The sequence below is a fragment of the Sapajus apella genome, unplaced genomic scaffold (assembly GCF_009761245.1).
Source record: "Sapajus apella isolate SASKATOON/1434 unplaced genomic scaffold, GSC_monkey_1.0 scaffold228, whole genome shotgun sequence".
NCBI classification, from domain to species: domain Eukaryota; kingdom Metazoa; phylum Chordata; class Mammalia; order Primates; family Cebidae; genus Sapajus; species Sapajus apella.
In genome coordinates, this window is record NW_022437168.1 from 123069 (window position 1) to 145059 (window position 21991).

Consider the following 21991-nt stretch of genomic DNA (forward strand, 5'->3'; position numbering starts at 1 on the left):
CCAATGTACCGAGCTGCAGTGTGGAGGGGCTGAGGACACAGCAGTGAAATGGAGGGCCTTGAAGTCCTGGAGAAGAACCTTGGCAATGTAGGCTAACAAGCCTGCGGAAAGGCAGAAGACAGGGGAGGTATGGTGGCAGAGCTGCAGTAGGCTATAGCCATCCAGGTGTGCAGAGAAGGCCAAGATCCCTCCCTGAAACAGCTTGCTTGCCTGGTCCCTAGCAGATTCCCCTGCCTTCTGCCTAGTCTTCCTTGGACTTCATGGGATGCTGTCCTTGCTATGCTCCTCTGCATTCTGTGGACCATCCTAAGGGTTCCAGTTTTGTACATCACCTGCCTCCCTGGAACCCTCAGCTGACTGTTCTTTTGCTTTTCCAATACTGGACTAAATCCCGACCCAGGTGTTTTGTTTCTGTGGTGGTCATGGAAGACCCTTACCTTCACCTACCCGCTAAACAGCCTGCTGTCCCCGACTCGGGTCACACCAGCGCCTCCCTGAGCTCTCGGGCACAAATAGATGAACTACCTCACATGCCTCCCGCTGTGGACTGTGTGGTGGACTTTCCAATGATTCAGGATTCGGCCTTTCCCTTCGGATTTTTCCTCCACCTGCCTACTGCCCCCGCCAGGGGATACCCGCAGGCTACAGGGGGTCACGGAAGGTCAACCCTGAGCAGAAGGAGAAGTGGCCTCTACCCTGGGGCTTGAGGTGGAGTGGCCACCTTTCCCATTGGGCACCCAGCTGCAGCTGTGCCCCGTCTTCGCCCAGTTTTCTAGGCATAGGCATGCTCTGTGGGCTGGGGCCGGGGGCTCCTGCTTCTCCAGGTGGAATTGCTGGGTTGACTCTGGGTCAGCAAAGGGAGCCCGACCCCTTCCAGCGAGGGGGACATCCTGCAGCCGCTGAAGGAGGCTGAGTCAGCCATGCTGTTCCTACCAGAAGTCTACCCGTGCCTGCACCCACCAGGCTTGCTGGCCTCTTCCTTCTCATCCAGGAGGCCTCTCCTCCAGCCTCACAGAGGTGGGAAACCTGCTGGAGGCTCTCACCTGTCTTTTGGGGAAGACCCCGAGGCTGGCCCTGTTGGCAGGACCCTTCCTGAGTCCACCGTTTCTCTGGGTCTCACCACTTCTCCAAGCCCCTAGGCTGCCTCCTCTCTATCGTGTCTGGGACCCCAGGGGCAGCACTTCCATTCTGCACAAGGTAAGTGTCCCAAGGAGAAATTGGAGAGACTCTTCTATGAAAGTCCATCTCACCATTCGTTTTCTAGGAGGAGTCCACGGGACCTGTACACTTGGAACCAGCCCTTCAGGCTTCCCTGCCAGAGGCCCTTTTCTCCAGGAGCAGCGGCATCCATCCCCTCCTGCCAGCATTCCAGACCCTGGAGGGCTTGTGGGGTGGCAGGTTTTCCCTTGAATGTTGAGGTGAGGCCGAAGGAAAGGTAAGTGGCCAGGACCAGGGGGCCTGCTGACTGCCAGCTAAAATTCCAGGCAGGAGGCTTTCCCATGTACTTTAAGTTGATGGCCAAAATCTTTACTGTCTCCTTGCAGAATCAGTGTGGCTACCCGTGGCATGTCCCATACTCTGTGTTTTGTGGCCATACAGGCCCTCCCCCTATCCTCCAAACGCATTCTTTCCCACGCAGAACACACATTGTTCTGCCCGGAAGGCCCATCACATCCCTCCCCAACCTTCTTGGTTGAATCTAAGCTTCCTTGGGGGTCTCAGCTTAGGTTGCCTGCTCAGGGAAGCCTCTGGGACCCCCAGGTCTAGGTCAGATTTGTTCCATGCTTTCATAGTGGTGTACTGTATACTGGTCCTTCCTATCCCTCAGGTCTCTCAGTGCCCTGAGGACAAGGACTGCCCTGTTTCTGCTCAGTGTTGCATTCTCATAACCCAGTAGAGGGTTTGGCCTGTGGAAGATTCTGATTTTGGTGGCCAGCCTCATGGGTTGAAAAGTAAGGTCAAGCAGTTAAAGGAAGGGTGTTCCAGGCAGTATAGGTGCAAAGGTTAGGGAGGGATAGCTTTGAGAGGTACCCTTAGGAGACAGTGAAACCCCTGAGGGGCAAGGAGCCCTAGTCAGGATGGCACTTGGTGCTAAGGGATCTGGATTTTGTCCTGAAGCCTAGAGTAGTTTCCGTAAGAGTCTGATCTCAGCACTCTCCTGCCTAGACTACTTTTTTTTAGAACAAATTTTTTTTGCTACCTGCTAAAAGCATTTATTGTCAGGGTGGAGGCTAGGTTGGAGGAGTAAAACTAGAAACAAGAGTTAAGCTACTGCAGTAATCAAAACAGATGCGTAAAGCCAAAGGCTGAGGTGCTGTACAAGAGGGTCTGTAGGAGGGAACCTAAATTTAGCCAGGGGTATTGGTGCAAGACTCCTATGAAGAGGCACTAAAAAAGGGACTGAGTACTTACTAGAGACCTTATGATTAAGGGGTTGAACCTCTTCCAGTCCTCTCATTGCTACCCTACTTCCTTCACTCCAGTGTCTAGAATTGGGCTCTGTATACAGGAGCTATTTGGTTTAGCGCAGCTCACATCTGTAATCCCACCACTTTCGGAGGCTGAGATGGTAGGATCACTTGAGCTCAGGTGTTCCAAGGCTAACTAACACAGAGAGACCACATCTCTAAATTTAAAAAAAAAAATTAGCCAGGCATGGTGGTGCACATTTGTAGTCCCAGCTACTTAGGAGGCTGAGACAGGAGGATTGCTTGAGCCCTGAAGTTGGAGGCTGCAGTGAACCATGATCACATCACTAAACTCCAGCCTGGGTGACAGGGCAAGATCCTGTCTCAAAAAAAGAAAAAAAATTAAGCACAAAAAATTTGGAGACCAGGAAACAGGAGTACAAGTGTAGGTGCTGTTCTACTCATAGTGAGGTGGTCTGTGAAATTGGATAATTTCCTGGAACAAATCTTGCAAAGAGATTAGAGATATCTTTATTTTGTTTTCGTTTTTGAGACAGGATCTCACTCTGTCGCCCAGGCTGGAGGGTAGTAATGCTATCTTGGCTCCCAGCAACCTCTGCCTCCTGGGTTCAGGCAATTCTCCCACCTGTCTCCTGTGTAGCTGAGACTACAGGCATGTGCCACCATGCCTAGCTAATTTTTGTCTTTTTTGGTAGACAGGGTTTTGCCATATTGGCCAGCCTGGTCATTAGCTTTAAAAAAAATGTGATTTGGATGGATCCAAGATGGCCAATTAGGGGCAGCTCAGGATTGCTGCTCCCAGCGAAAGCATGGAGGGTGAGTGGATGCCGCATTTCCAGATGGATTTTTATTGCCTACAGACCAGGAGATTCCCAGGCGGAGGAGCCCTGCGGGTCGCCAGCGCAGCTGTTTTGGCCAGTGTGGCTGTTTCAGCTGGCATGGCTGTTTTGGCCGGTGCCCTGGTGCGGCAGTTCTCCGTACAAAATACATGGGTCCGGGCACCGTTTTAGCTGGCGATTGGAGCTCCTGGCAGACAGAGTTGCCCATTCATCTGATTCAAAATGGGACTGAAACAGGGAGCCAGACCAGGAGATTCCTGGGCAAAAAAGCGCCACGACTCTCAGTGCGGCTGTTTAGCTGGTGCAGTGGGTTGCTGCACAGGAAATCACACAGATCCCAGTGCCTTTTCAACAGGTGACTGGAACACCCGGGAGACATTTGACCATTCAACTAAAAAAACAAGGCTCTGAGGCAGGGAGCCAGGTGATCAGGCTCAGCGGGTCCCACCCCCACAAAAAAAACAGCAATCTGAAATGCTCTGGATTGAGAGTTTCACAGCAAGCACAGCTGAACCCGAGACGGTCCAGTTTTGTGGGGGAGAGGTGTCTGCCATTACCGAGGCACTCCACCACTATGGGGTTAGTTTGCCATTGCCAAGGCAGCCCGCCATTACAGAGAGAGTCGGCCATTATAGAGGTGGGCCGCCATTGCTGAGGCAGTTCTAACTATACCCGTATAAACAGGACTGCAGGGAAGTTCACATGGCAGCCGGGTGGAGCCCACTGCAGCTCAGCAAAGCCTCTGCAGGCAACAGTGACTAGGCTGCCACCTTGCTGGGCAGGGCAGGCCTGAAAAAAGGCAGCAGCACAACAGAAACTCATAAATAAAGCCCTAACTCCCCAGGACAGAGCACCTGGGGGAAAAAAAGTCATTTATGAGGTCTGCTGCAGCAGACTTAAACGTACCTGCACAGCAGCTCTGAATGAACAACAGAGCTCACAGCTCAGCGCTTGAGCTCCTATAAAGGACAGACTGTCTTCTCAAGAAGCTCCCTAACCCCATATATCCAAAGAGTCACCTCATAAAGGAGAGCTCAGACTGACCTCAGGCAGGTATACTTCAGGGACAAAGATAGCAGAAGAAGAAACTGGCAGCAACCCTTACTGTTCTGCAGCCACTGCAGGTGATCCCCAGCCAAGCAGGGCCTGGAGTGAACCTCAGCAGTCCTACAGCAGAGGGGCCTGACTGGTAGAAGGAAAACTAAGAAACAGAAAGAAATAACTTCATCATCAACAAACTGGATGTCCACTCAGAGACCTGATCTGAAAATCAACAACTACAAAGATGACAGGTGGATAAATAAACAAAGATTGGAAGAAACCAGCGCAAAAAGGATGAAAACACCCAAAACCAGAACAACTCTCCTCCTACAAGGGAATGACAACTCCTCACCAGCAAGGGAACAAGGCTGGATGGAGAATGAGTGTGATGAATTGACAGAATCAGGCTTCACAATGTGGGTAATAAGAAACTATGAACTAAAAGAACATGTTCCAACCCAATGCAAAGAAACTAAGAACACTGAAAAAAGATTTGACAAAATGCTAATGAGAATAAACAACTTAGAGAGGAACAGAAGTGAATTGATGGAGCTGAAAAACACAACACGAGAACTTCGTGAAGCATACACAAGTTTCAACACGCAGAAGAAAGGATATCAGAGGTCAAAGATCAACTCAATGAAATACAACAAGAAGGCAAGATTAGAGAAATAAGGGTAAAAAGGAATGAACAAAGTCTCCAAGAAATATGGTACTATGTGAAAAGACCTAATCTACGTTTAATAGGTGTGCCTGAATGTGATGGAGAGAATGAATCCAAGCTGGAAAATACTCTTTAGGATATTATCCAGGAAAACTCCCCCAACCTAGCAAGGCAGGCCAATATTCAAGTCCAGGAAATACAGAGAACACCACAAAGATATTCCTCAAGAGAAGCAACTGCAAGGCACATAATCGTCAGATTCACCAGCGTTGAAATGAAGGAGAAAATGCTAAGGGCAGCCAGAGAGAAAGGTCGGGTTACCCACAAAGGGAAGCCCATCAGACTCATAGCAGATCTCTCAGCAGAAATTCTACAAGCCAGAAGAGAGTGGGGGCCAATATTCAACATCCTTAAAGAAAAGAACTTTCAACCCAGAATTTCATATCCAGCCAAACTAAGCTTCATAAGTGAAGGAAAAATAAAATCCTTTGCGAACAAGCAAGTACTCAGAGATTTCATCACCACCAGGCCTGCTTTACAAGAGCTCCTGAAAGAGGCACTAAACATAGAAAGGAACAACCAGTACCAGCCACTCCAAAAACATATCAAATGGTAAAGAGAATCAACACAATGAAGAAGCTGCATCAACTAATGTGCAAAACAACCAGCTAGCATCAAAATGGCAAAATCAAAACCACACATAACAATATTAACCCTAAATGTAAATGGGCTAAATGCCCCAATCAAAAGACACAGACTGGCAAATTGGATTAAAAAGCCAAAACCCATCAGTGTGCTGTATCCAGGAAGCCCATCTCACATGTAAGGATACACAAAGGCTCAAAATAAAGGGATGGAGGAAGATTTACCAAGCAAATGGAGAACAAAAGAAAGCAGGAGTTACAATTCTCATCTCAGATAAAACAGACGTTAAAGCAACAAAGATCAAAAGAGACAAAGAAGGACATTACATAATGGTAAAAGGATCAATGCAACAAGAAGAGCTAACGATCCTAAATATATTTGCACCGAATACAGGAGCACCCAGATACATAAAGCAAGTTCTTAATGACTTCCAAAGAGACTTAGACTCCCGCACAATAATAGTGGGAGACTTTAAAACCCAATTGTCAATATTAAACAGATCAATGAGACAGAATATTAACAAGGATATCCAGGACTTGAACTGAGACCTGGACCAAGCAAACCTAATAGACATTTACAGAACTCTCCACCCCCAAATCCACAGAATATACATTCTTCTCAGCACCACATCACACCTACTCTAAAATTGACCACATAATTGGAAGTAAATCACTCCTCAGCAAATGCAAAAGAACAGAAATCAAAACCTAGCAGAAGACAAGAAATAACTAACATCAGAGCATAACTGAAGGAGACTGAGACACAAAATATCCTTCAAAAAATCAATAAATCCAGGAGCTGGTTTTTCAAAAAGATCAACAAAATAGACAGACCACTAGGCAGATTAATAAACAAGAAAAGAGAGAATAATCAAATAGATGCAATAAAAAATGATAAACGGGATATCACCACAGATTCCATAGAAATACAAACCATCATCAGAGATTATTACAAACATCTCTATGCACATAAACTAGTAAACCTGGAAGAAATGGATAAATTCCCAGATGCTTGCATCCTCTCAAGCCTAAACCAGAAAGAAGTCGAAACCCTCAATAGACCAAAAACAAGGTCTGAAGTTGAGGCAGCAATTAAGAGCCTATCACCCAAAAAAAAAGCCCAGATCCAGACGGATTCACAGCCAAATTCTACCAGACATACAAAGAGGAGCTGGTTCCATTCTGAATAGTTCCATTCCTTCTGAAACTATTCCAAACAATCCAAAAACAGGGAATCCTTCCCAAATCATTTTATGAGACCAACATCATCCTGATACAAAAACTCAACAAGAAAAGAAAACTTCAGGCCAATATCCATGATGAACATAGACGCAAAAATCTTCAATAAAATACTGGCAAACCAATTGCAGCAGCACATCAAAAAGCGTATCCACCATGATCAAGTAGGCTTCATCCCGGGGATGCAAGGCTGGTTCAACATACGCAAGTCTACAAATGTAATTCACCACATAAACAGAACCTAAGACAAAAACCACATGATTATCTCAATTGATGCGGAGAAGGCCTTTGGCGAAATTTAACAGCCCTTTATGCTAAAAACCCTCAATGAGCTAGGTATTGATGGAACGTATCTCAAAATAATAAAAGCTATTTACGACAAACCAACAGCCAATATCATACTGAATGGGCAAAAACTGGAAGCATTCCTTTTGAAATCTGGCACTAGACAAGGATGCCCTCTCACACCACTCCTATTCAATATAGTATTGGAAGTTCTAGTCAGAGCAATCAGGCAAGGAAAAGAAATAAAGGGTATTCAAATAGGAAAGGAGGAATTCAAATTTTCTCCATTTGCAGCCAACCTGATTGTATATCTAGAAGACCCCATTGTCTCAGCCCAAAAGCTCCTGAAACTGATAAGCAACTTCAGCAAAGTCTCAGGATACAAAATCAATATGCAAAAAATCACAAACATTCCTAATACACCAATAACAGACTTAAAGAGAGCCAAATCAAGAATGAACTGCCATTCACAATTGCCACAAAGAGAATAAAATACCTAGGAATATAACTAACAAGGAACGTAAAGGACCTCTTCAAGGAGAACTACAAACCACTGCTCAACGAAATAAGAGAGGACACAAACAGATGGAGAAACATTCCATGTTCATGGTGAGGAAGAATCAATATCGTGAACATGGCCGTACTGCCCAAAGTAATTTACAGATTTAATGCTATCCGCATCAAGCTACCATTGACCTTCTTCAGAGAACTGGAAAAAACCACACTAAACTTCATATGGAACCAAAAGAGAGCCTGCATAGCCAAGTCAACTGTAAGCAAAAAGAACAAAGCGGGAGGCATCATACTACCGGACTTCAAACTATACTACAAGTCTACAGTAATCAAAACAGGATGGTACTGGTACCAAAACAGATATATAGACCAATGGAACAGAACAGAGGCCTTGGAGGCAACACCACACATCTACAACCATCCAATCTTTGACAAACCTGACAAAAACAAGCAACAGGGAAAGGGGTCTGTGTTTAATAAATGGTGTTGGGAAAACTGGCTAGCCATGTGCAGGAAGCAGAAACTGGACCCCTTCCTGACACCTTACACTAAAATTAACTCCAGATGGATTAAAGACTTAAACATAAGACCTAACACCATAAAAACCCTAGAAGAAAATCTAGGCAAAACCATTCAGGACGTAGGTGTAGGCAAGGACTTCATGACCAAAACACCAAAAGCATTGACAACAAAAGCCAAAATAGACAAATGGGACCTAATCAAACTCCACAGCTTCTGCACAGCAAAAGAAACAGTCATTAGAGTGAATCAGTAACCAACAGAATGGGAAAAAATTTTTACAATCTACCCATCTGACAAAGGGCTAATATCCAGAATCTACAAAGAACTAAAACAGATTTACAAGAAAAAACCAAACAAGCCCATTCAAAAGTGGGCAAAGGATATGAACAGACACTTTACAAAAGAAGACATACATGAGGCCAACAAACATATGAAAAAATGCTCATCATCACTGATCATTAGAGAAATGCAAATCAAAACTACGTTGAGATACCATCTCACGCCAGTTAGAATGGCGATCATTAAAAAATCTGGAGACAACAGATGCTGGAGAGGATGTGGAGAAATAGGAACGCTTTTACACTGTTGGTGGGAGTGTAAATTAGTTCAACCATTGTGGAAGACAGTGTGGCGATTCCTCAAGGACATGGAAATAGAAATTTCATTTGACCCAGCAATTCCATTACTGGGTATATATTGAAAGGATTATAAATCATTCTACTATAAGGACACATGCACACGAATGTTCATTGCAGCACAGTTTACAATAGCAAAGACCTGGAACCAACCCAAATGCCCATCGATGATAGATTGGACAGGGAAAATATGGCACATATACACCATGGAATACTATGCAGCATGAAAAACGATGAGTTCGTGTCTCTTGTAGGGACATGGATGAACCTGGAAACCATATTTCTCAGCAAACTGACGCAAGAACAGAAAATCAAACACCGGATGTTCTCACTCATAGGTGGATGTTGAACAATGAGAACACATGGACACAGGGAGGGGAGCATCACATACTGAGGTCTGTCGGGGGAAAATAGGGGAGGGACAGCGGGTGGTGGGGAATTGGGGAGAGATAGCATGGGGAAAAATGCCAGATATAGGTGATGGGTAGGAAGGCAGCACATCACACTGCCATGTGTGTACCTATGCAACAATCTTGCATGTTCTTCACATGTACCCCCAAACCTAAAATGCAATAAAAAATATTTATTTCCCCATAAATATTCAGCATATATTTTGGGCAGAAGTCTGACATCTAGCAGTCCCTAGAAAGCATTCGGTTGTCTGTTGGGGCTTCCTTGGGAGATGGACTATGGGATAGGGCTGGGTGCTTTGTCAGAGTCAGAGGCTGTGGAAAGGGGATGGTCTAGGTAGGACTATAATAAATGCAGGGACAGCCTGGCACGGTCTCTCTTGCCTGTAATCCCAGCATTTTGGGAGGCTAAGGCAGGCACTTGTCTGGAGTTCAAGAACAGCCTGACCAGCATGGTGAAACCCCATCTCTACTAAAAATACAAAAATTAGCTAGTCATGGTGGTGCATACTTATAATCCCAGCTACTTGGGAGGCTGAGGCAGGAGAATCACTTGAACCTGGGAGGCAGAGGTTGCAGTGAGCCGAGATTGCACCACTGCACTCCAGCCTGGGCAACAGAGGGAGATTCCATCTCAAAAAAAAAAAAAAATGCAGGGAGAAGGCAAGCTTCTGGCCTCCTTTTTTCAGACGTTGTATTGCTTTATCACCAGAGTGGAGTGCAGTGTAATCTCAGCTCACTGCAATCTCTGCCTGCAGGGTTCAAGGGATTCTTCTGCCTCAGCCTCCTGAGTAGCTGGGACTATAGGTGTGCACCGCCATGTCCAGGTAATTTTCGTATTTTTAGTAGAGACTGAATGTCACCATGTTGGTCAGGATAGTCTCGGTTTCTTGACCTCATGATCTTGGCCTCCCAAAGTGCTGGGATTATAGGCGTGAGCCACCGTGCCTGGCCTTTGGCCTCCTTGTGAAAGGATTTAATTGCATTAGATGGTAGGGAGAAACAAAAGATGACTCAAGTTTCCCTTTCTCAGCTTTGTACTGGAGAGAGAACTTCATATGAATTAGGGTGGGAAAGAATGCCAGAATGGAACCCTGGGGTTGGGTAGCTCAGAAGCCTATGAGGGATGAGGGTCAGTCCTCTCTGCTCACACTTAGGCTAAATGGCCAGCACCTGCTGAGACATCACATCCTTTGCTGTAGGGATAGAAGGAAGTCTCTGTGCCTAGGAAATGTCAGAGGAAAAGGGGATGTGAGCTCCATGTGACAATTCCAGCTGGCACTAAGCAGAGTCCTACAAAGATAAAGGTTCCTCTCCAGGCCACCTGGAGCCTTTATCTTTGTAGGACTGTGCTTAGTGCCAGCTGGAATTGTCAACCAAAGGGCTCTAAGTTGGAATCTCAGTCCCTTAAAATGAGGGAAGATGGCTGTGTGTGGTGGCTCATGTCTGTAATCCCAGCACTTTGGGAGGCTGAGGAGGGCAGATCACCTGAGGTCAGGAATTTGAGACCAGCCATTTTAGAGCCCTTTGGCCATTTCCTTCCATCTTTGCAGGTCTCCTGGTAACAAGAACCTTGTGCTGCATCTCCTACACACCTCATAAGCAGAGATGAGCTCACTGCCCCACACCCAGGATTCTCATACCATACTTCTGAGGACTCTCTGGTTTGGACAAACTATAATTAAATTTATCACAACCTTTAGTTCTCATGGCCTGGGAGGCCATCCCCTCTCCTTTGACCCTGTTACTCCTAGATCCTCTCCTCTCATTAACTCTGTCAGCACAGACTGCTCTTCCTTCCAGGACTCTAAGATCTCATCACCCTCATCTGTTATAAAAAAGAAAGAACCCACTTACCTGCTTTAATACTAGATTTTGCCCCCCATCCCATTTTCAAAAAGTCAGGTACAAAGTAAAACCTTATATTTATATCCCTCCTATTTTGAGGCTCCAGCTCCAGCCCAGCCCTTTTTTGATAGGAGGTAATACAGTTTATTTTCTAATTAGTTTCCCCTAGTTTTCTCCTGTCTCATTGCCCATGTTTCATGTGTATAGAAGTGATAGGTGGCTCAAGATCATTTTGGTCAGATTTTAAAAATACACTATTTTCTCCTTTTATGTCTAAAAATATTACCTTACAGCCTATTCTCTCAGCTGAAAAATAAAAGTTGTTTCATTTCTGGTTTCATCCTCCCTCTTGGATTTGCTACTCCCAAGGGCCCTAGGAAGAACTAGACTTTTGTTGTACAGAACTGTATGGTTAAATAGGATTTGATAGCCACTAGCTACGTGTGGCTAATTAAAATTAAATTAAATTAAATACTATCTTAAAAATTGAGTTCCTAAGTTGCATTAGCCACATTTCAAGAGCTCATGTCATATGTAGCTAGTGGTAACTACTGTATTAGACAGCAGATATGGAATACTTCCATTGTTACAAGAAGTTCTATTAGCTTGAATGTGGAGGACTAGCATCCTTAGCTCCCTTTCTTATAACTCCATTTTAGCAGCCAACAAATATTTGCAGTAACTTCACTGTTACAGTATTCCTTTCAGAGGGGTCAGGAATTTGGGGTAGGAAGCGGCATAGAATCTACAGGTATTAGGTTTAAAGAAGTACTTTAGGGGCTGATGTTTTTTTTTTTTTTTTTTTTTTTGAGATGGAGTCTCACTCTGTTGCTAGGCTGAAGTGCAGTGGTATGTTCTCGGCTCACTGCAACCTCTGCCTCCCTGGTTCAAGCGATTCTCCTGCCTCAGCCTCCCAAGGAGATGGGACTACAGTGCATTCCACCATGCCCAGCTATTTTTTTTTTTTTTTTTTTTTCGTAGAGACAGTTTTCACCATGTTGGCCAGGATGGTCTTGATCTCTTGACCTTGTGATCTGCCCGCCTCAGGCTCCCAAAGTGCTGGGATTACAGGTGTGAGCCACCACACCTGGCAGGAGCTGATGTTATATCATCAACTTCCACACTGGAACTGATGAGTAGCTGAAGTGATTATGATTGTTATTATTCACAATCTCTAGAGCTTGATTTTGTAAACTGCTTTATCTGTCATGGTTTTTGTTCTCCCAAATCTAAGTGACATAGGCAGCACTAATGTTTAGGTTTGTTGACCTTCCCACCCCACTCTAAGAGTTGGGAGAAGTGGGTGTCATATCCATTCTTCCACTGATGCTCAGGGTACTTTTAATAAGGTTCTAGCTAGGCAAGCCTATTCTTCCACTCCAGAGGAGGTGTTCCACTTTTGAACACCTATGTCAGGCACTGGCTATAGGGCCTAAGAAAGGCTGATAAGTGGATATGACCACTTTCCCTGAGTCTACAGCAGTGGTTCTCAACGGGGGATGATTTTGCAATGTCCCTTCATGGGACATTTGGTAATGTCTAGAGACATTTGTGGTTGTCATAACTAGCGGAGGGGTAACTACCTGCACGTAGTAGGTAGAGTCCAGAGGTTCTAGTAAGCATTCTACAATTCACAGGACAGCTGCTCACAACATAGAATCATCTCACTCAAAATAGCAACAGTGCCAAGGCTGAGAAATCCTGGTCTGTACTAGGTATGGTGGCTCATATGTCTAACCTCAGCACTTTGGGAGGCCAAGGCAGGAGGATCACTTGAGCACATCAGGAGTTCAAGACAAGCCTGGGCAACGTGGGGAGACCCTGTCTCTACAAAAAATAAAAATAAATTAGCTGCATTATAGACTATAGTCCTAGTTACATAGGCAGCTGAGGCAGGAGGATCGCTGAAGCCTGGGAAGTGAGTGAGCTGTGATCACACTACTGCACTCCAGTCTGGGCAAGAGAGTGAGACTCTGGCCCAAACAAAACAAAAACATTGAAAGAAAGAAAAAAAAATCCTGGTTTAGATGGCAACATGGATCAAGTATTTATGCCAAAATGAATCATGCAATCTAGGCCCAGTAGGATAGTAAGGCTGTTAAATGTCTGATAAATTGGGAAGGAAAAAAATGTGGAGTCAGTGAAACAGTGGGCTCCCTAAAGCTGAAGGGCAGGTATAATTGGAGTGTATTAGAAGGCTAAGAGCCAAGGTCATAGTACAATGGGAGTTGATTTCATATGTGTAGCCAATCTGTGTGAGGATAAGATCCAGAGTGTAGCCACAGAAGTGTAGAGGAATGAGTTTAAAGAGTGTGACTTGTGACACAGCCAAACCTAAGAGGGAAGACATTCAATAAACACGAACTGTACCAGTTTTTCCTCAGTGTTTTTGTAACCCACACCTTTACTTTTCATATACCTGAAAACTCACATTTGCCCCCCCTTCCGTGTTATTTAAGATTTCAACCCTAAGTATCATGATTAAAATTAATGAAAGCAATAGTAATTTTAGAAGGAAAAAATTTATTCAGATGATGTGGTAACCATGTCACTGTTAAGCCTGAACTTTTCTTTCCTGGGTGGTGTAGAAGATGCAAGAAAACACAAGCTGCTTTTAATAACACTTGCACTGTTTTCTCCCAAAAGCTAGATATATCAAAAAATTAAAAAGTGTTTTAAGGTGTAAGGAGAAAATGGAATAATGAATAAAGCCTTCTCATCTCTTTAGTTATTTTATACCCAAGATTCTCTAAAGTATTTATCTGGAAGTTTCTAGTCAAAACAAATAGACTTTGAGTTTCACAAACCTCTCTTGAAGTTCTTCCAGCGAGGCCTGCACATTGGTGTGAAACACATTCTTTCCAAAAGCTACCACAAGTAGATTTTAAGAACAAGGTCAGGAGCACATCATTCAAAATAATTCTGACTATTTTTTCCTTGAAATAACATTCATGAATCTGGTCCTTGAAAAACTAGCCAAGAAAATTAGACATTTTTAGCATTAGTTTGCTCATACATACATATGCTATATTTTTATGGCTGTATTTTGGCAAGTTTTGGTTGAAATATTTCATAATGGACAGTGAAATTGGTGTTTGCCCCTTGACATTTCAGAGTCAATATATTTTAAGCTTCAGTGTGTTAAAACTCTGTTGAAAATTTTAACTTTGGAAATGTTCAGGTATGGATTCATTTTCATTGTTTGTCTAACCTTGGGGTTGTTCTGTCCACAAATTCAGCAGAATCCATTTTTCTTTTACAACCAGCCAAGAAACTTCAATATGTGACAGAAAACACGGAATGGCATTTAGATCTTCAAAAAGCAGGGCAAACTGGAATGGAATGTACTATTTCTCACAATGGTCTATGCTGACAGCCAGACTGAAGATTACCTGTAGGTTACGGGTAATCAATGAAAGTTGATGTTTGGTGATGATGGCTGCAATACATCTTGACTGCTGGTTTTCTTCAATGTTTGCCAAAAACCCAAATTTAATACAGTTTGCTGTAGTGCCATTAATATATACTCCTATGAAATTTCATCCAACTCAGTTCATTTGATACAGCTTCATAAATATTGTGTTTGGTGGTCAAGTACTAGGCTCATAAAAACAGCACATCCACAGTTTTGAAAGCCTTATTCTGAGCATAAGCAAAGTACAGTTTTCTTCATCAGTAGATTCATCTCAACTAACAGCAATGAAGGGTGAGCTGATGTTTTTTAAGATCTGAAGTTTGATATATTCAGTCATTAATTCAGAGTTAAGACTGCAGAAGTAGATGAAGAAATTCTGGAATTCCTTAATTTCTTTGTGGCAGCACTCTGAATGCAAGGTTTCACAAGTTTCTCCATGTTTTTCTTCTTTGCAATTAAAAGGGCTATTTAATATTATGCTTTCAGGGCTTTGAAGATTCCTGTGAATATTTCAATACTGTCCCATCTTAAAGCTGCAGAGAATCTGGCTTTGCAGAACACTCCACCTTTTTTAATGGCATGAATTTAACAGGGTTTGGCATGGTGTCACTGTCTAACACTTTCAGATAACTCAACTGAAGAAGCTGACCCTATCTTTTGCATCATAACATGAATATATACTTGAGAAAAGCCTCAACATTTTTTTTTTGGCTGCCATTTTTAGCTACCTTAAAAGAGAAAACAGAAAAACAAGGAGTACTGATGATGGCAGCGGAGTGGCAGGACAACCCAGGCATCCAGTTATGCCTGAGCCCCAGTAAGTGAAATCTTTGCTCATATTCTTTTTATACACCCGTCTGCTGCCTAAAACCTGACATCATTTAATGGTGCCCTTGATCAAATCTAAATGATCTGACTTTCATAATCCTTTGATTCTAGCTTGCAGAGTCAAAATGAACTCTAACTCATGGGATGGACAAAATGAAAGATGTAAGGTTTTCAGGGCTAAAAAGCCTCTTTTTACACAAAATCAAATTTTAAAAGAACATTGACCTCAAAACAGTAATACTGTACTGGTTATACAATAGAAATAACTCTACAAATGGAATCACATCCTTAATGAACACCTGTGGCTACCCAACTTTTCATACATCTTATTGTTTACAGGCCTTGCTGTGAATGCTCTCTTGCTCTATCTCAAGTATTTCCACCAAAGAGTTCTTTCCAACTTTATTTCCTATATTATGAAAAACGAAGTTTTTTACAACATTCTATCGAAGTATATGATGGATAATGTATACTATATTAAATAAACCATAATTGTACTGTTAACTATTGTTATGACATTGGTCAGTAAAGTTCTAAATCATTCAACTATAATTTACATGTAAGGAAGTGACAATGAACTACATAAAGAATGAAAGAGAGGCCAGGCACATGGCTCACACCTGTAATTCTAGCACTTTGTGAGGCTGAGGCAGGTGGACCACCTGAGGCTGGGAGTTCGAGACCAGCTTGACCAACATGGAGAAAACCCATCTCTACTAAAAATAGAAAATTAGCCAGGCATGGTGGCACATGCCTGTAATCCCAGCTACTTGGGAGACTGAGGCAGGAGAATCACTTGAACCCGGGAGGCAGAGGTTGCGGTGAGCCGAGATTGTGCCATTGCACTCCAGCCTGGGCAACAAGAATGAGAAAAAAACAACAACAAGAAAATAAAGAAAGAGAATATTCTAATTACTATCAGCTTACACAAAACTTATATAAAACACAATTTTTTCCGTGTTCAATATAATTCCAACATTTGGCAACACTATTCCACCTGAAAGTTCTGGTGTATGTTTGAAAATAAAAATGTAATTTAAAGAGATGTTTACAATTTGTTTGACTTAGTTTTGCTGTTCTTTATACTTACTAATATGCTTTATAAATAACTTCTCAGGTTTCTAATGAGTGCTATCCGGCATCCCAGTTGAAGAGACCATCTCTTTTCCCTCATCTAAATTGACTTTCAATTAAAATTTCGGTTTCAAAATCCTTTTGAGAAAAAGTTAGCAGAGGAATGGAAGGTTCTTTCCTTTCCTCAGCTTCACTGTACTAAAACCCAGAAGCGTAGGACATAAGTTTTTTCCATGGGATAATTTAGTTATTACCTCTGGTGAAAACATGGTGCCAGGGTTTGTCCTTAAAGTCAGATTAGTGTGACAGAGGTAGCAGTGATTTGTAGTTAGATTTGTGTCTTAACTGTGCACTTACCAATATTTGCTATAAAATGGGGGTAGGGGGTGATAATAATATCTAATATATGAAGCCTGTAGGACCGTGTTCTGTGTTTGTGTTTTAACTGCAACCCAAAGTAAGCAATGTATTTTTAGATGAAGTATACACCTGTGTGTATATACAACTGAAAAGTTTCATAAAGCAATACTTACCCTTACTATGTTCCATGTGTTCTGATATTTGCTCTTATTTCAATTTGAGGTAATGCTAGGCATGACCCAGGTCAAAAAACACAATTTGAAAACACTGCTGTAGGAGAACAAGAGGAAATACCTTTATAAACTAAAGCACTATTTTTTTTTTACTGCAAATTAATTACTTTTTAATTTATTTGAAACTTATTTAAAATATTGTAATTTAAAAACTAATGCTAATTTAAGTAATACTACAACTAAACTAATTTTCCAGATATCTCAACCAAAATATTGGATTGAAAATCTTTTTTTTTCCCATTTATTTATTTTATTGCATTTTAGGTTTTGGGGTACATGTGAAGAACATGCAAAATTGTTGCATAGGAACACACGTGGCAGTGTGATTTGCTGCCTTCCTCCCCATCACCTACATCTGGCATTTCTCCCCTTGCTATCTCTCCCCAGCTTCCCACCCCCCACCGTCCCTCCCCTATTTCCCCCCAACTGACCCCAGTGTGTAGTGCTTCCCTCCCTGTGTCCATGTGTTCTCATTGTTCAACACCCGCCTATGAGTGAGAACATGTGGTGTTTGATCTTCTGCTCTTCTGTCAGTTTGCTGAGAATGATGGTTTCCAGGTTCATCCATGTCCCTACAAAGGACCCAAACTCATCGTTTTTGATGGCTGCATAATATTCCATGGTGTATATGTGCCACATTTTCCCTATCCAGTCTATCGTCGATGGGCATTTGGGTTGGTTCCAGGTCTTTGCTATTGTAAACAGAGCTGCAATGAACATTCGTGTGCACGTGTCCTTATAGTAGAACGATTTGTAATCCTTTGGCTATATACCCAGTAATGGGATTGCTGGGTCAAATGGAATTTCTATTTATAGGTCCTTGAGGAATCGCCACACTGTCTTCCACAATGGTTGAACTAATTTACACTCCCACCAACAGTGTAAAAGCGTTCCTATTTCTCCACATCCTCTCCAGCATCTGTTGTCTCCAGATTTTTTAATGATCGCCATTCTAACTGGCGTGAGATGGTATCTCAACGTAGTTTTGATTTGCATTTCTCTAATGATCAGTGATGATGAGCATTTTTTCATATGTTTGTTGGCCTCATGTATGTCTTCTTTTGTAAAGTGTCTGTTCATATCCTTTGCCCACTTTTGAATGGGCTTGTTTGGTTTTTTCTTGTAAATCTGTTTTAGTTCTTTGTAGATTCTGGATATTAGCCCTTTGTCAGATGGGTAGATTGTAAAAATTTTTTCCCATTCTGTTGGTTACTGATTCACTCTAATGACTGTTTCTTTTGCTGTGCAGAAGCTGTGGAGTTTGATTAGGTCCCATTTGTCTATTTTGGCTTTTGTTGCCAATGTTTTTGGTGGTATGGTGATGAAGTCCTTGCCTATGCCTATGTCCTGAATGGTTTTGCCTAAGTTTTTTTTTTTTTTTTTGGGGGGGGGGTTATGGTGTTAGGTCTTATGTTTAAGTCTTTAATCCATCTGGAGTTAATTTTAGTGTAAGGTGTCAGGAAGGGGTCCAGTTTCTGCTTCCTGCACATGGCTAGCCAGTTTTCCCAACACCATTTATTAAACACAGACCCCTTTCCCTGTTGCTTGTTTTTGTCAGGTTTGTCAAAGATTGGATGGTTGTAGATGTGTGGTGTTGCCTCCAAGGCCTCTGTTCTGTTCCATTGGTCTATATATCTGTTTTGGTACCAGTACCATCCTGTTTTGATTACTGTAGACTTGTAGTATAGTTTGAAGTCCGGTAGTATGATGCCTCCCGCTTTGTTCTTTTTGCTTACAGTTGACTTGGCTATGCAGGCTCTCTTTTGGTTCCATATGAAGTTTAGTGTGGTTTTTTCCAGTTCTCTGAAGAAGGTCAATGGTAGCTTGATGCGGATAGCATTAAATCTGTAAATTACTTTGGGCAGTACGGCCATGTTCACGATATTGATTCTTCCTCACCATGAACATGGAATGTTTCTCCATCTGTTTGTGTCCTCTCTTATTTCGTTGAGCAGTGGTTTGTAGTTCTCCTTGAAGAGGTCCTTTACGTTCCTTGTTAGTTATATTCCTAGGTATTTTATTCTCTTTGTGGCAATTGTGAATGGCAGTTCATTCTTGATTTGGCTCTCTTTAAGTCTGTTATTGGTGTATTAGGAATGTTTGTGATTTTTTGCATATTGATTTTGTATCCTGAGACTTTGCTGAAGTTGCTTATCAGTTTCAGGAGCTTTTGGGCTGAGACAATGGGGTCTTCTAGATATACAATCAGGTTGGCTGCAAACGGAGAAAATTTGAATTCCTCCTTTCCTATTTGAATACCCTTTATTTCTTTTCCTTGCCTGATTGCTCTGACTAGAACTTCCAATACTATATTGAATAGGAGTGGTGTGAAAGGGCATCCTTGTCTAGTGCCAGATTTCAAAAGGAATGCTTCCAGTTTTTGCCCATTCAGTATGATATTGGCTGTTGGTTTGTCATAAATAGCTTTTATTATTTTGAGATACGTTCCATCGATACCTAGCTTATTGAGGGTTTTTAGCATAAAGGGCTGTTGAATTTTGTCAAAGGCCTTCTCTGCATCAATTGAGATAATCATGTGGTTTTTGTCTTTGGTTCTGTGTATGTGGTGAATTACGTTTATAGACTTGCGTATGTTGAACCAGCCTTGCATCCCCGGGATGAAGCCTACTTGATCATGGTGGATTAGCTTTTTGATGTGCTGTTGCAATCGGCTTGTCAGTATTTTATTGAAGATTTTTGCATCTATGTTCATCATGGATATTGGCCTGTAGTTTTCTTTTCTTGTTGAGTCTCTGCCGGGTTTTGGAATCAGGATGATGTTGGTGTCATAAAATGATTTGGGAAGAATTCCCTCTTTTTGTGTTGTTTGGAATAGTTTCAGAAGAAATGGTACCAGCTCCTCTTTGTATGTCTGGTAGAATTCAGCTGTGAACCCATCTGGACCTGAGCTTTTTTTGGGTGGTAAGCTCTTAATTCCTGCCTCAACTTCAGACCTTGTTATGGGTCTGTTCAGGGTTTCAGCTTCTTCCTGGTTTAGGCTTGGCAGGAGGCAAGTGTCCAGGAATTTATCCATTTCTTCCAGGTTTATTAGTTTGTGTGCATAGAGTTGTTTGTAATAATCTCTTATGATGGTTTGAATTTCTGTGGAATCTGTGGTGATATCCCCTTGATCGTTTTTTATTGCATCAATTTGGTTATTCTCTCTTTTCTTTTTTATTAATCTGGCTAGTGGTCTATTTTGTTGATCTTTTCAAAAAACCAGCTCCTGGATTTATTGATTTTTTGAAGGGTTTTTTGTGTCTCTATCTCATTCAGTTCTGCTCTGATCTTAGCTATTTCTTGTCTTCTGCTAGACTTTGAGGTTTTTTGATCTTGCTCCTCTAGCTCTTTCAGTTTTGACGAGAGGGTGTCAATTTTTGATCTCTCCTTGCTTCTCATGTGGGCACTTATTGCTATATATTTTCCTCTAGAGACTGCTTTAAATGTGTCCCAGAGATTCTGGTATGTTGTGTCTTCATTCTCGTTGGTTTCGAAGAACATCTTTATTTCTGCCTTCATTTCATTGTTTATCCAGTCAACATTCAAGAGCAAGTTGTTCAGTTTCCATGAAGCTGTGCGGTTCTGGGTTAGTTTTTGAATTCTGAGTTCTAACTTGATTGCACTGTGGTCTGAGAGACTGTTTGTTACGATTTCCGTTCTTTTGCGTTTGCTGAGGAGTGATTTACTCCCAATTATGTTGTCAATTTTAGAGTAGGTGGGATGTGGTGCTGAGAAGAACGTATATTCTGTGGATTTGGGGTGGAGAGTTCTGTAAATGTCTATTAGGCTTGCTTGGCCCAGGTCTGAGTTCAAGTCCTGGATATCCTTGTTAATTTTCTGTCTGGTTGATCTGTCTAATGTTGACAATGGGGTGTTAAAGTCTCCCACTATTATTGTGTGGGAGTCTAAGTCTCTTTGTAAGTCATTAAGAACATGCCTTATGTATCTGGGTGCTCCTGTATGGGGTGCATATATATTTAGGATCGTTAGCTCTTCTTGTTGCATTGATCCTTTTACCATTATGTAATGTCCCTCTTTGTCTCTTATGATCTTTGTTGCTTTAAAGTCTAATTTATCAGAGATGAGAATTGCAACTCCTGCTTTTTTTTGCTCTCCATTTGCTTGGTAAATCTTCCTCCATCCCTTTATTTTGAGCCTTTGTGTATCCTTGCATGTGAGATGGGTTTCCTGGATACAGCACACCGATGGGTTTTGTCTTTTTATCCAATTTGCCAGTCTGTGTCTTTTGATTGGGGCATTTAGTCCATTTACATTTAGGGTTAATATTGTTTTGTCGGAATTTGATACTGCCATTTTGGTGCTAGCTGGCTGTTTTGCCCTTTAGTTGAGCTGGTACTTGTTGTTCCTTTATATGTGTAGAGCCTCTCTCAGGAGCTCTTGTAGAGCTGGCCTGGTGGTGACGAAATCTCTGAGTACTTGCATGTTCCCAAAGGATTTTATTTTTCCTTCACTTATAAAGCTTAGTTTGGCTGGATAGGAGAGTCTGGGTTGAAAGTTCTTTTCTTTAAGGATGTTGAATATTGGCCCCCATTCTCTTCTGGCTTGTAGGGTTTCTGCTGAGAGATCTGCTGTGAGTCTGATGGGCTTCCCTTTATGGGTAACCCGACCTTTCTCTCTGGCTGCCCTTAGTATTTTCTCCTTCATTTCGACCCTGATGAATCTGACGATTACGTGCCTTGGGGTTGCTCTTCTTGACGATTATCTTTGTGGTGTTCTCTGTATTTCCTGGACTTGAATGTTTGCCTGACTTGCTTGGTTGGGGTAGTTTTCCTGGATAATATCCTGAAGAGTATTTTCCAGCTTGGATTCATTCTCTTCGTTGCATTCGGGTATGCCTATCAAACGCAGATTAGGTCTTTTCACATAGTCCCACGTTTCTTGGAGACTTTGTTCATTCTTTTTTACCCTTTTTTCTCCAGTCTTGCCTTCCCATTTTATTTCATTGAGTTGATCTTCGACCTCTGATATCCTTTCTTCTGCTTGGTCCATTC

The 21991-nt window shown here is 42.4% G+C and overlaps 1 long non-coding RNA gene across 1 annotated transcript; it reads left to right on the forward strand.

Annotated features, from left to right (window-relative positions):
- Positions 1–545: 545 nt before the first annotated feature.
- Positions 546–15805, forward strand: LOC116544711. Its single transcript, XR_004266004.1, has 3 exons — positions 546–708; positions 937–1197; positions 15424–15805. It is a non-coding gene; the product is annotated as an uncharacterized LOC116544711 (long non-coding RNA).
- The last annotated feature ends 6186 nt before the right edge of the window (positions 15806–21991 follow it).